Below are 13,020 nucleotides of genomic sequence, written 5' to 3'. Positions count from 1 at the left end.
GGATTTGAACCCGCGAACTCCGGATTAAAAGTCGGACGTCATATCCACTCAGTCATTGATTAAGTCCCACAGTAAGCTCAATAAGGCTTGTGTTATGGCTACTTAGACAACGATATATATAATATATAATTATAAATACTTAAATACATAGAAAACACCCATGACTCAGAAACAAATATCCGTGTTCATCATACAAATAAATGCCCTTACCAGGATTTGAACCTGTAGTGTGCATTTTGTTGGAAACTCGCACAAGGCCGAAACAGCTTGCAATTACAAAGAATATTATGATCACGTCAAGCAGTATTCAGTATTCAGTCATTTATTGTCTTCATAGGTACTTATTAAGGTGATACATAAGAATTCTGATCAGTATATTAGTCGTGGACAGGTGCGTTTTTGATTTGTTCAACTCCGGCTGTGGTGCTGCCGCCACTAGCGGTTTGGGCGATAACCACTTCATCTTTTGATGTACTCGAACCCATTTCCAAGTTTTAGTGCCATAGGATCCGAAAAAAAACGGTATTCGGAAACCTTTAAGTCCTCGACTACACTCACTCGCGTCTCGCGCTCACCACAATCACGACTGGCCAGGTGTGGGAGACGTGTAACGGAACACACGTTGTTCAATATACCACATTAAAAGATGTTATTGCGGCCGCCAAAGACGAGGAGTTGTCCTCGACGAGAGGTGAGAATGGGTCTATCCTGTTCGGAAACCTACGACAAGTTACGTTTGACAGATTTTTTACCGCACGCGGTGGCATTCAGCGTGGAACATCCACACTACAAACCCGGGACCATCAACTTCATAGCCAGGGTACTACCCACTAGGCCAGACCGGTAGTCGGTTAATAAATCAATAAAATAATTAACGGAATATTACAGCAGCAATATTATTAATCACTATTGACTTCCGCAAAGTAACGACCGATTGAATAATCATAATTAGTACAAAAACTTGTCTTCACCGAATGGACCGTTTTTTACCCGACCGCCTCCGAAGGGAGGGTAATGTTTTTTGCCGGTTGCGTCATATCGATAATGGACACGTGCTTCCTGTGGTTAGGGTGACAATGCTTAATGAGTTTGCGGGACTGTCCTGAAATATTTTTAGAAATGCATGCCATATAAAATTATTTGTTTTATTTGAATGAATAATATTTGACGACCTGTCTGGCCTAGTGGCCTATGAAGCTGATGGTCCCGGGTTCAAATCCTGGGGACCTACCGCGAAAACTGAAATTCGCAAATTGCGGAGATCTTTCTCTTTTACACTCAATAAGAGGCAATTAGAGTGACAGAGAAAAATGCCCACAATGGGGTTGGCAACTGTCAAAGGTTTGCATAGATGGCGCCATCATAGCTTTCCCCTGTCTCTAGTTTTGTTCTATGAGATTTGGCTTAAAGTACTGGAATCCAGGTCACAAAATTAAAAAAAAAAAAAACAAGAATTTGACACAATTCTAGGGATTGACAGGGCAAGTTATGATGGCGCCATCTGTTTAATACTTCGACCGGCCAACCCCATTGACGAACTTCGATTTTCGAGGTTATAGTCCTGGTAAGGGAAATTTATTCATGTGAAGAGCACGGATATTTGTTCCTGAGTCATGGGTGTTTTTCTGTGTATTTATACATATTTATATATTATACACATACTAAACACAGGTAAAATAGATGCCACGAAATATTCCTGTCTATAATGTTTGAACGAAATTAAATTTCAACTATAATTTAAAAAAAGATAATTTGGTAAATAGATAAAATATGCATACTAAAACGTCATTAATGAGGACGAGGTTGATCTTGGCTTTGAACCATCTTGACGATTGACACCTAACATGGGAAATTGCTGTTTTCTAGTTCGGTAAGTAGCGCGTCAATATTTAGTAGTAGTAGTAGTAGTCGTATTAGTAAACTCTTTATTGTGCAAAAAGACATAATAAAAGTAACTTACAATTAGGAAAAGCCAAGTACAGTCAGCATCAAAAGTAACGGATGAAACAACGCGCCAAAAGTATCTGATATTCCGGATAACTTTTCCAAATAAAGATACATTTCTAAAATTCGCGCTCAAAAGTATATCTTTTACAGTCTTAGTTGTTCTATATTAAAGACATCACTTTTTGTTAAGCCGTAACGGAATGGTAGATACTTATGAAACGTTATTTGATCCGCTACTTATGATGCTGACTGTACAAAGGCGAACTTATCCCTTCAAGGGATCTCTTCCAGTTAACCTTTGAGTGGATGAGAGGAGATATTGAGAATTTGTTACCCAAATGCAGCAACATGTACAACAAGGTACCAGGAATTAGAGGATATACATACAAACATGATAGGATAAACATACATATATTTTACAAAAAAGGAATAGGGAAATTAAGCCAGGGATCGGAACCGGTTTTTTGGAAAAACTTTGAAATAAACATATATGTCGGTTTATTTTATACTCCAAATATAGGACTCGGTTGTGTTTTTATTAGATTATTAGAAGACTAGATTGCCCAATTAGAAATGAAATAATTAACATAGAACGAAAAAATACCGTTTTCGTTCCCATACAAAAAATACCGGTTACCGATCCCTGAACTAACTAAAAAAAGAGAATAAAAAAACTGAAAAATAATTAATAATTCGACACTAGGAACACTAGAAAAGGAAAATTATTGAGCAGTCAGATAACCACAGCTTCTTCAACCTAACCTTGAGCTAACCTTGAGCGACGCAGCCGATTGTGCTTGTCCGAGCGGAATAGGCAGCTCATTCCACAGTTTGACTGCACGCACTGCGAAAGATTGGTCGCATCCACGATTCTTATGGGGATCGGTTTTTTTTGGGGGGGATTTTTATGTTTACTTGTTGGACCAGAGGGCCTACTGCGAACCACGTTCGACGTGTTGCCTCCCTGTCACACATACGAATTTACAAGTGCGAGAGACAACACGTCGAACGTGGTTCGCGGTAGGCCCTCTGAATCGAGCTTCTAGTCAAAACTCGAATCTGGCACGAGGCACCAGCACACGTGCATGTGTTATACTATAATATGTTAGTTTTGCAATAAGCAACGCTCAAGCGAAGCATAATACTTAAGAGTCGGCAGCAAGCTCGGTTCTCCATACAAACAGTAAAAAATATATATATCTGTTTATTTTTTCTCTTCTTCCTCGCGTTGTCCCGGCATTTTGCCACGGCTCATGGGAGCCTGGGGTCCGCTTGACAACTAATCCCAAGATTTGGCGTAGGCACCAATTTTTACGAAAGCGACTGCCATCTGCCCTTCCAACCCAGAGGGTAAATTAGGCCTTGTTGGGATTAGTCCGGTTTCCTCACGATGTTTTCCTTCACCGAAAAGCGACTGGTAAATATCAAATGATATTTCGTACATAAGTTCCGAAAAACTCATTGGTACGAGCCGGGGTTTGAACCCGTGACCTCCGGATTGCAAGTCGCACGCCTTACCGCTAGGCCACCAGCGCTTATATAATTATATCTGTTTATTTTCATATCAGTGTTTTTAGTTACGCTCTCATTTTAAAACTACTAGCTAGATTACTCTAAAACTTTGTACTTACTACAGGATAAGTTATATCTATGCCCATAAATAGTTTATGTAGTTTTAGATACCGTAGTTAAACAAATACAGCAAGTTAAATAAACGAAGCATTCCATACAACACTTATTTTTGCTCTATTTTGTAGATTAAAAATAAGGACGAATAACTGTTTGTATGGGAAGGTGAAATTGGACCGAGTTTGCTGTGGACTCTTAGAATGAGACATCAACTATCGTATCGATAAGTGCGTAGTTTATGAATGAAAAACAGGAGCAAAACCGGTCCATCTTGTTTGAGAGTCAAGTTCACAAAAAAGTGCAAAAAATCTCGAAACACGAAAAAGTACTACGCAGTTCATAATTACTTGGGTTGGGTATAAAGATTGACATATTAAATGTTATATAACATGTGTATCTGGTTTATTTAGATTAGAATAATAAGATTAAAAAGCGGCCAAGTGCGAGTCGGACTCGCGCATGAAGGGTTCCGTACCATTTATGACGTATTAATAAAATCTACTTACTAGATCTCGTTCAACATTTTACCACTTAGGACACACATTTTACCACTTTGGAAGTGTCTCTCGCGCAAACTATTAAGTTTAGAAAAAAATGATATTAGAAACCTCAATATTATTTTTGAAGACCTATCCGTAGATACCCCACACGTATGAGTTTGATGAAAAAAAAAATATTTTTTATTTTATGACTTATTAAAAAAACTACTTACTAGATCTCGCTCAAACCAATTTTCGGTGGAAGTTTGCATGGTAATGTATATGATATATTTTTTTAGATTTTTCATTCTGTTAATTTAGAAGTTACGGGGGGGGGGGGGGGACACACACTTTTTACCACTTTGGAAGTGTCTCTCGCGCAAACTATTCAGTTTAGAAAAAAATTATATTAGAAACCTCAATATCATTTTTAAAGACCTATCCATAGATACCCCACACGTATGGGTTTGATGAAAAAAGAATTTTTGAGTTTCAGTTATAAGTATGGGGAACCCCCAAAATTTATTGTTTTTTTTTTCTATTTTTGTGTAAACATCATAATGCGGTTCATAGAATACATCTACTTACCAAGTTTGAACAGTATAGCTTTAATAGTTTCGGAAAAAAGTGGCTGTGACAGAATCGGACAGACAGACGGACATGACGAATCTATAAGGGTTCCGTTTTTTGCCATTTGGCTACGGAACCCTAAAAAGATTAGGGTATTGATATCACAAACGAAGATACTTTGAGTAATTTATACATACTAATAAGAAATTAAGTAGCTTAGGAATGCGTAGTTAAAATCTGTAGGGTGTTACCAGCCCATGGTGTATAATTTAGTTTTAGCTCCAAAACTCGGCTACTTTCTGCGATAAAATAACCGTTGTAAAGAAGCGGAGACCAACCTCTTTAAGTAAGTGGTACACTAAAATTAAATACTGTGTGTAATACAGCACACATGATACTCACTGATAATTATGTATGTATTCTTCGTGATACGAGTACTACCGTTTCACGCTACTATGATTATTATCTGTTAATATTAATAATACTGTCATGTTCTTATCAATAATGGCGGTTACAGCCTTTTAAACGATAATTAAATTATATTTACAGTACATATGACGCTAATTTATCGCCCTAGTGTGTTAACTAGCACTATAATAATTAATTTCATTTATGAAATATGGATCAAAATAACAGGTATATGCACAACATATAGACTATATAAAACCGACAACAATCGTTACCAATAAAGATTTTCATTTTCATTTTCTATACGTGCGTATGTTGAAAATTTAAAGGGCCATATGCACTGTCAAACGTTGTACAATACACGTAAACAAGGTAATTCGCAACGAGCGGCGATAAACTAAAACACGACCGAAGGGAGTGTTTTAAATTGACACAAGTTCCTACTTTTCACACTTGTATCGTAATGTACTAATGAAACATAAGGGCTTAAGCGCCAATACAGTAAGAGTCAGTTTTGAAGCATCGAACAGACAATGAAAATGTCACATTATGCGATAAAATGCTTTGTGTGATAATCAAATAGGTAGGTAATGTAACATTTACTCTTATCATAGGCTCTCTAAACTGCTACTACAATATAGATAATAATCATTTGCGTAGAAATAAATTTATTTAAACATTTGCAGTGGTATCTAATAAGTGGTTTATCTTGGATTCAGTTGATCAAGGCCGCGTCTGATAAGACTAATCCTACAACTGTTGTACTTATTTTATAATCAGATAAAAAAACGTTTATTCACGAATCATGCGTACATCTAATTACATATATTATACTGCCAAACCACAGAGTTTGTTGGCGGACGAGGCTCCTATAAGTTTATGTAAGCTAGGTAGTTAATATGTGTAACTTAAGAGGACGGCCGCTCCTCCGTACCTACAAAAGTAGTCCCTATTTTTCTCTCTGTATATTGATATTATAGAAAATACTTTTTATTATTTGATGTATATTAACCATAGCTGCGTTTGACTTTTTTATTGGTTATTGTAAAAATTAGAAGAAGTTTTGGAAAGAAGCTGCGCTTTATGTTTTTCGCCCATGTGGCTAGGCGAAACTTCTGTTCTTCAACTGTACAATATTCAGCAATATCTTTAAAAAACTGCGTAAAAAGAATAATGACATACAAGCTGGGATCCGTAAGAATACCTAACTTTTCAAATGATTCTTTAAATGCAAGTAGAAGAAGATTAGAAGAAGGATTTCTTCAAATCATATTCATTATTTATAACAGGGGTAGCCAACTTGATTAGACCCAAGATCTTCTGTTTACTAACGAAACCCTGTGCGATCTACCAATTACATACTTCTTGAAATCTTAAATGAAACTGGTCTACGTATTTATATTTCTTGCCTTGCCACGATCGACTGGACTAACAGTCGCGATCGACCTGTTGTGTTGGCCACCCATGATTTATAATCATAAGTTTTAGGATTTTTTTATAGGTAATAGGATCTGTGGGCAGTAAAGACGAAGATAATAGATAGATATATACATAAACACTTATTTACACAGAAAATATTCATAACTCTTGATCAAATATCTGTAATAACACGTAGAAATAAATACCCGCGAATTATGCTGATATTTCGATATTTTTGCCAATGCTGGAAATTTATATAATAGTGTTTCTACTTTAAAAAAACACAAGTTATTTTATTTCCTTAAAAATAATTTACTTTGTTTCCTCTAGTACTGATATTTAGGTTTTTTTTTTACTGTATTATCTGGTAAGTAAGAAGTAAGTAAACATAATAACCTAAATACATCTGTATGTACAAAACGTCACTACGCCTGATTTTACGTTTAAACAAACCTCCAATAAAATCCCAAAATAATTCACAGCCATAAAAAAATCCCACCTCTCTCGTCGCATGGTCACCCCAGCCCATTCATAAGACTAGGAATGTTGCGCGACTACCAAGAATCGTGGGCACCACGCCACTAGATAAGATAGTAACCATACATTCTTGCGGCGGTGAGACATTTTTTTACGCTTATTTTGTGATACCAGCGGGCTCAGCATGGTCGCATTTTTATCATCTGTCTCGTTCTCACAAGTATGTAAGTGCGAAAGTGACAGGAATAGTGACATGTGACAAAAATGCGATCATGTTGAGCCTACAGGAAGCCATTTTGGACTTTGGACTTTATTTAGTATGGGATTCTAATCTTCGTGTTAAAATGCTATTGACCGAGTTTCGTATGAATTTGGTTCGAGATAATATTTAAATTATTAGGCCAATGCAAAGTTTATGGCCTAATTATGTAAGTGTTTATTCTTACATTAAAAAGTAAAATACTTATTTCTACATGAAATTTAATACAAAATAATAAAGTTAAGTAACAAAGTTATGTACAGAACACTAAATGGATGTGGAGATACAATTATCCAAGTCAACAGGTACAACAGTACAACAGATTGTTGTGGGGTACTAAACCCCTAGTGTAAATTTATTCGATAGCGAAACGTGACGTACGCGTTTGCGTTAAGTGTCATTTTGTATGAGATTTTTGACTTTCCAAAACGTCCCGTTACGATATCGAATAAATTTACACTAGGGGTTTAGTACCTATGCCTGTTGACTACAAAACCACTACCTAAAAGTACCTCATCAATCGTCTGAGTTAAGTAGGGTTGTACTAATCAACCTCCCACAGCATCCTACGGATACAGTTAACGTAATAAGCCGTCCTACGTTGCATAAGGCCCTGTCCGGTCTTGAACCCGCGACCTCTGACGTCAAACCAGGGCCTTGAAGGTTTAATGACCTCATACATGTATTTTTTCGTAGTGCGTATGTTTGCATGCCACTTATCGTACATAAACAGGGCCTAGCCAAGATGTCATTTTTTAGCAAACTCGTTCGCGTCCTTTCTGTAGACATCGCAAAGGGAACCTTACGTTATTTTTTACGCGGCGCCTATACAGGCGGGATACAATTTACAATTTAAAAATTTAAATTTATTAAAATATTTTTACACAATTTGTTGTATAACAACCACAGCTATGCCCCACGTTTTTCGAATTTTCAATCATTACAAGAGCTAAGAGCATATAAAAAATGTATGATTTTTTTTCTCATAATTTCTTAAATAATCAAACAAACGAAAAAAGTCAAACGTAAGGGCATAGCTATGGTTAATATACATCAAATTATATAAATATATTTTCCAAAATGTCAATATCGAGATAGGAAAACGAGGACTAAGACTTAGTCTTCCACTTTCCTCTTCAATAATGTATGGAAATATGGAGTGTGGAATAGGAGTGACATTAGAATTTTCTGTTTATTTATTATATACCGTGTTTTTTTTTGATTTGCGATTTTCGAGGGTGCATTCCTGAGCTTAAATTAAGTAACTTTCTCAAAGACACCGATATTCTAATTAACTCCATTTCGGAGATAATCAATCATTAATTTTTATCTTATAAGGCCCTTACGAGCGTGTACAATTGCCTTAGGGTCTGTTTACTTATTGATTAGTATTTAGTGCGAGTTCATACATTTGCTACTAAACGTAAGTTGTACTATCTCGGACGATCGGCGTTCGACGAAATGACATTGATATGTCACAGTTTTCAATTGTTTGGTTGAGTTAAATGTAATGCCCGTGTTACAACAACGCTATATGCAACATTTAGTTACTTTTTATAAAAATAAAAATAGTAAAAAAAAACAAATTTTTTTATTTTTGAAAAATAACTATGCCATTTAGTTTCCTTAAACGTACTTACCGATACCCCGAAGTTAACGAAATTCAATAAAAACACGGTGTATATATTATACTGATACTGTAGTGCTTCTGGCATGTTTGCGGACGCACATGTAGATGATTTTTATGCTATTATGCGAAAAAATAATGCATCAGTGGTGCACCGTATACGCGGGAGCACCAACGGGATCCTGAAAATGATAGCCGAGCGGTTAGATTCCGGTATTTTGGGACGATTTATCGAATTGCATGTTCACAAACGTGCGGTTCGGTAAATCGGCCAAGATAATCAGCAATCTAAAGTTACCTAATTTAATTTACGTAATTTATTGTGCGGAAGGTAACATAACATAGGTTGTAAGTTGATACTAACAAATATGGACTGTATTAATTGTCTGAGAATAAATAATTTTTATTTTTATTTTATTTTTATTATTATTTCTTAAATTTAATTTTACGTTATGTTATGTTTTATAAGTATTTTATAAGAATTGTTTGTGGATATTAGATAAGAAAATTTATATGTAAATTAATTTCAAACACAATGTAAATTGTTTATGAATAAATATGACTATGACTGTTGTAAGTGTCCAGGTGTCAGCTCTAAATAATAGTTCCAAATCTCTCCAGAGTAGCGCTAGAGTAGCTAAGAACCTAGGCGTTATTGACGGAGTGAAGTGCGCTGTCTATGATTTGCTTTTTTTTGGTCAAGTATTCTAGGTATTGTAGCGCCACCTATTTAAGGTTTTTTGATGACACTTTTTGGTACATGGAGATTTATTTCCTATCCTCCACCTTCCGTAGTATGGAAACATCAGTCACGTGACTTTTCGTGCAGAATCACGATACTACGGAAGGTGGAGATAAGGAACGAAATCTCCATGTACCAAAAAGTGTCATCAAAAAACTTTAAATAGGTGGCGCTACAATACCTAGAGTACTTGAACAAAAAAATCAAATCATAGACAGCGCAATTCACTCCGTCAATAACGCCTAGGTTCTTAGCTACTCTAGCGCTACTCTGGAGAGATTTGGAACTATTATTTATAGCTGACAGCTGGACACTTTTGCAACAGTTCTACCATAAGAGATGCCACTCCTCTTAATTCCACACTCCATACACGATACATTTTTTTTGACATTTGTCATAATTGTCATCTCAAGTTAAGAAACAAAACAGTAAATTATACAAAGCCGTTGATAAATGAGAAGAGCTATTTTTTAACGATGAGAAGCAAACTTACATGTGAAATAAGTTTTAGGCAAAATTTTCATTTTTGGTACAAGCTTTTATCGCTGACTGTACTTTTTTTTCCACATTCCATTAATACTCATCGAGACAATTCTAAAAACTCCAAACACAATTAGGTTGCGTTGTTTTATCACAGAGTTCCTATGGCTACCTCCTATCTCCATTATCAGATCAGCTTGATGGTACCATTATATTGCATTATCACCCGACTTACATATGTATGCAAATTTTCAGCTTCATCGGAAACCGGGAAGTGGGTCAAATTTAACTTGCAAGATTTGTCCCATACATACTAACAGGGCAAGTTACATAAAAGCTTGTAAAAAACGAGTAAAAATGTTGAAAATCATGACATTATTTGTTTAGGTATATTATAGCGTTCCGTACCTCAAAAGGAAAAACGGAACCCTTATACGATCACTTTGTTGTCCATCCGTCCGTCCGTCTGTCAAGAATCTGTATCTCGGAAACGTGTAGAGGTATCGAGTTGAAATTAAAACCATATACTCAAGTCTAAATTTCTTTGAAGCTGAAAAAAATTGTAAGTTTACTTAAAAAAAGATAAGGCCACAAAAAATATATTTTGAAAATGTAAAGGGAATCAAAATGTAATAAGGTACTTCCCGTTGACCTACATTGGCAGCATGGTTCCATTTTTAGGGTTCCGTAGTCAACTAGGAAACCTTATAGTTTCGCCATGTCCGTCTGTCTGTCTGTGTGTCTGTTTGTCTGTCTGTCTGTCTGTCTGTCCGAGGCTTTTCTCCGTGGTCGTTAGTGCTAGAAAGCTGAAATTCGGCATGGATATATAAATCAATAAAGCCGACAAAGTCGTACAATAAAATCTAAAAATTTAATGTTAACTAATTAGGACGTGCAAAAAAACAAAATAGCAGTATAGAAAATACCTTTAAAATAAGTCTACAACAATAAGACAATACTTCTAATATACGCAATAATTATTTCAATCATGATAATAAATACCTAGGTGAATGCTAGACGTAATTTCTCCTCAGGAATCTAGCGAGTCTAGGTCACAGCAATTATGACTTAGGTTGTCTGCATTGCATCAGACGTCATTGCACTCATATCACGGCCATGTGATAAGAGAAGGGTTTAGACTATTCTCCTGATGCAATTTTATATTGATTTACGTTGCTGGTGACATGGCAATGTCAACGTTACAAAACGTTCTAAAGATTTCCGCAATTTCTGGGAACTTTTAGGAGAAAATTTCTCAGGCAAGTTTCCACTTAGTAATAAATATCTGGGAGACCGACCTTTGCTCGGAAAACATAAAAACTAAAATGCACGTTTTTTCGAAGAGAACCCAGCTAGATCGATTTTTCGCCCCATATAGCAAATTTCACCGGGATCCCCGAAAAAAGAAAAAAATAAAAAATAAAAAATAAATATATATATATATATATATATATATATATATATATATATATATATAAGAATTGCTCGTTAAAGGTAATAAATAATTAATTTTAGATCATGTTGCTCCATAGTTTGTTAGTTGTACGGCCCGATTCGAAGAATGAAATACGATAACGATAAGTTTTGGTTTAGATAAGTTATCATTTAGATATCATTTGTATGTCGTATAATTGATAGTAGCAGCTCGATTCGGGCAACCAATATGTCACTTTGACGTTAGAAATATCGTAGATAGATCTTATTGGGATCACAGCGGAATCGAAATAAACGTCAATTTTATTTTTGACACGTCGTTTAGTTATCGATCTTTTAAAGGTCTTTCCAAGATCTTAAACGTGTCTTAATCATTCTTCGAATCGGGCCGTTAGTCGAGATAACATTTTATTCGAAATAAAGAGTAAACAATTTTGACAAATCAGGGCAGTCGGCCTCTAGTTTGTCTCTGATAAAAACAAAGTACGGATACGTGACACGACACATAAACTACTATTACCTTTTTATTGTCAGCTACACATAAACCACATCACTGCACTTGCGATAAAGGTCGTCACACACCGCCGCATATGTACGGAGCACATACTGGCGTGATTAGGGCAAAGAAATGGTTTTTATACATTCCCACTGGCATGAGTCATGCGGCGGTTCTCAAACTGCAACCGGTTTTGCGGTTAAGTTTGGGAAGCGGTTCTTTAAAGTTGGTAGAATATTTAGAAAATATAAGATAAGGGGCAATATTCATACAGCGTAAATAAATAACAAAATGATGCCAACCCAGTGGCATGTGGCAGTCGGCCCGATTCGAATTTTAAGATACGTGAAGTAGAAATGTCAGTGTCAGGTTTATTCAAACAAAAACGTCACTTTTGACGCTGACAACAGTATTCCTTTATTAACAATAACAATATACGTAATGGGTGTATACAGAGGATTACTATAACTAGCTTATATCTAAAATAGACCTTTGAGGCATTGTACCAAGGATGCTGGCGGAATTTCCTAGTTGTATCGCAATACTGATACGTTGTGCGAGGAAGCCGCCAGCTCTTCGGTCACCAGTTACGTCAACCAGACGTTTCGCGATTTCTGCAAACTTGTGCGCGCTGGGACCCCATGGACCTAGTTTCAACGCCAAATGGTACAAAATGGTACTCTCTACCGAGGCTCTTATATTTATTACGTTTCAAAATTTCGGCGCTTTCCGCCGCTGCGCCCGCTTTTACATTAGGCCGTTCGAGGTGGGACGATGCCAGTGTGTCTACGCAGGTAGGATCCCACACTGACATATCCAACCCATATCGTATCTTTAGCAAATGTTTGACGTATCTTTAAGGTTCGAATCGGGCTGAGTGACTACGCCAAGTCAGACGACTCAAAATACAGGCTGAAATTTTTATGTTTGACCATACGCCGAGGGGTGAATATTTGGGTCATACTGAATAACTTTTTCACCTCAGCAGCTCGAACAAGCCTACTTTCGTCACTCCGGGGAGGGACGAAAGTGCGACTTTCCTCACTCCAGGTA

At 36.3% G+C, this 13,020-nt stretch overlaps 2 protein-coding genes across 3 annotated transcripts in view; one reads left to right on the top strand and one right to left on the bottom strand.

The window, feature by feature from the left end:
- Positions 1 to 13,020, top strand: part of LOC133531045 (uncharacterized) — a 452,747-nt gene that overhangs the window by 350,163 nt on the left and 89,564 nt on the right. The gene's annotated exons all lie outside the window — the stretch shown is intronic.
- LOC133531047 (neural/ectodermal development factor IMP-L2-like) overlaps positions 1 to 13,020 on the bottom strand; it is a 95,074-nt gene that overhangs the window by 34,252 nt on the left and 47,802 nt on the right. Inside the window, exon 1 of one of the 2 annotated variants that reach the window (XM_061869144.1) lies at positions 11,992 to 12,075. The exons of the other annotated variant lie outside the window; for it this stretch is intronic. The gene's annotated coding sequence lies outside the window, so the exon portion shown is untranslated. Of the gene's footprint in view, positions 1 to 11,991; positions 12,076 to 13,020 lie in introns of those variants that run through there. 2 annotated transcript variants of the gene reach the window in all.

This window comes from Cydia pomonella, chromosome 24, assembly GCF_033807575.1.
Source record: "Cydia pomonella isolate Wapato2018A chromosome 24, ilCydPomo1, whole genome shotgun sequence".
Classification (NCBI taxonomy): Eukaryota; Metazoa; Arthropoda; class Insecta; order Lepidoptera; family Tortricidae; genus Cydia; species Cydia pomonella.
This window is presented reverse-complemented; position numbering and strand designations above follow the sequence as displayed.